The sequence below is a fragment of the Bison bison genome, unplaced genomic scaffold (assembly GCF_000754665.1).
Source record: "Bison bison bison isolate TAMUID 2011002044 unplaced genomic scaffold, Bison_UMD1.0 scf7180017864506, whole genome shotgun sequence".
NCBI classification, from domain to species: Eukaryota; Metazoa; Chordata; class Mammalia; order Artiodactyla; family Bovidae; genus Bison; species Bison bison.
The window spans coordinates 200,049-202,755 of NW_011495063.1; the positions used below are offsets into that span (position 1 = coordinate 200,049).

The 2,707-nt window shown below is 38.6% G+C and overlaps 1 pseudogene; it reads left to right on the forward strand.

Moving 5' to 3' along the window:
- The first annotated feature begins 503 nt into the window (after window positions 1–503).
- LOC104980642 lies at window positions 504–2,352 on the forward strand (annotated as a pseudogene).
- Window positions 2,353–2,707: the final 355 nt, after the last annotated feature.

A 2,707-nucleotide genomic window follows, 5' to 3' on the forward strand; every position in this document is an offset into this window, starting at 1 on the left:
TAATATAACTACTTTCCACAGACTTGTGAATCCTCTATGCATTAATTATAGAAAGCATGCACTGCTATTACTTATTATAAATGAAAGGAAAATTCTATGCCATTCAACATGCATGATATTAATATAAAAACATAGAAACTTGGAGAAAAGATGAGTACTCAGAAATAATACTAGAAGTATTCCTTTGGACTGGCTTTAAAAATTCATAAATTGTTACTTCTCTTAAACTTCATGAAGTAACTTAATTATAACGTTCTTGAAGTTTATAATTTCTGTCCTAGTTCAATCAGAATAATTGTTTGCCTACAGTAGCAGGATATACTGGAAATTTCACTTCATTATATATGTCCTCTGATGTGATATTAAGAATGATCTCTGCAGAATTACTCTCTGCCTCTCATATAGACAAGCACACACACACACATACATATGTGCATAAATCTTTCTCTCTCTCTCTCTCACACACACACACACACACAAGTACACTCATTTTCTGTTTTTTAAACTTAAAACCTGCTGAGAAGAAAATGGACTCTGAAAATCACTCCTCACTGACTGAGTTCATCCTCACTGGGCTCACAGAACAACCACAATTCCAGCTGCCCATTTTTCCTTCTCTTCCTAAGAATCTATATGGTCATCGTGATGGAAAACCAGGGCATGGTCACACTGATTGGGCTCAGTTCTCACCTGCACACCCCCGTGTACTATTTCCTCAGCAATGTGTACTTTATTGATCTCTGTCAGTCCACTGTCATTACCCCCAAATGCTGGTGAGCTCTGTGAGAGAAAAAAATATCATCTCCTACCCTGAATGCATGACTCAGCTCTACTTCTTTCTTCTTTTTATTATTGCAAAGAGTTATATGTTTGCTGAAATGACATATGACCGCTATGTTGCCATCTCTAACCCCTTGCTTTATAATGCCATCATGTCTTATTATAGGTGCTTCCAGGTCAGAGCAGCAGTTTACATCTTGTGAATCATTTAATCAACATCCCATACTTGCCTTATGCTGAGACTCTATTTCTGCAAGGCCAATGTGATTAACCATTATTTCTGTGATATTTTTCCACTTATGGAGCCATCATGTCCTAGCATTTATTTCAACGAATTACTGGCTCTAGTCTGCAGTTCTTTCAACGTCCTGATTCCTGCCTTACCTACTCTTACCTCCTATGTCTTCATCCTCCACAAAATCTTCCACATCCACTCCACAGAGGGCAGGTCCAAAGCCTCCCAGCACTTGCAGTTCCCACATCTTGGCCGTTGCTGTTTTCTATGGATCTGCAGCATTCATGTACCTGCAGCCATCATCTGTGAGCCCCATGGACCAAGGGAAAGTGTCCTCTGTGTTTTATACCTGCACTGTGCCCATGATGAATCCTGTGATCTACAGTTTGTGGAATAAGGATGTCAAATTGACCCCGAGGAAAATTCTGGACAGTGGAAAATGTAGATGAATAGACTCAATGCCATGGTGTTATATACGTATATAACGTATACATACGTTATATATGTTTGCTGAGATACATAATCTTTCAGTTTTACTGTTCAAAGTTTTGGAAATTAAGGATCATTTTCCCATACAATACTTTTCCCAAGTTGCCTCCAGGCTAATTCCTTTGAGTTTGTGTTATATTAACTATTTATGGAGAAATATCAAGGGTAAAGTCAAAGATTTTAAGAATTAAAGAAGCTCCAGTGAGGTACAAAGAAATACAAATGACAATAAGAATAACTATAATGATCATCATAAAATAATAACATATTATTATTGAGATAGTATAAAGTATCAAACACTGTGCCCAGTGCTTTATATTAGATAACTTTTATATTTATGGTGTTCTTTCTAGGTAAGCCTTTGTATTTTTTCCATTTGAAAGATGAATAAATTGAAGTTAGTTTACATAGAGGAAATTCACACAGTCCCAAACCTAATAAAGACAGAGGCTAGAATGTCTGACTTCAGGAACTGTGATTTTACTCAGTTATATATTGCTCCCAGGTAATTGTGTGTAAGTGTAAGGCCTTTCCAGTAATTTTCTTCTACACATTAAGCTTCTACCTTTCCTTGAGACTCTATTCCTTTCTGTTAGATATCTCCAATGCTATTTTCACTTTTATTTCATTTGATATAATGAAAATAAAAATATTTCAAACCTGTGTTGATCAAACAAAAAGACCAAATGGAAGTACAAAATGCTGGAGGAGTAGGTGGATGTAGAGCACATCTCTCTTCACAGATGCAAGAGGAATACAACTTCAGACACAGAAGTGCATGCAGAACACCATCTGAGAGTGGACAGGAGGTCCTGACCAGAGGAAAAGAATATATAGAATCACAAAAAAACTTGGTAGGATGAAGGCACTAGGGGGAAAAACAGGAGTGTTAGTAAGACTGGACCTTCCCTTGCGGGTGGGGGAACTGAAGCTGGGGTCCGATCCCCACTTTGGGGCAATTGTCTGAGTCAGAAGGGAAACATTTAAGGCTGAGAGTGAAACAGCTGATCTGTGGCAGCCTAAATAGAATGAGAATCAGACAGTCCTTGCTGGACACATACATACATACATGCCCCGGACAGAGATGCAGGTTGCCTAGAAGGCGCAGTGGCTGGGAGGTGAAGTTTAGGGATTGTGGAACAATCCCAGGGCGAGGGCTGCTCTTTGCTGTGGAAAGACTGATCGAAGGGATGTGAGGGAGGA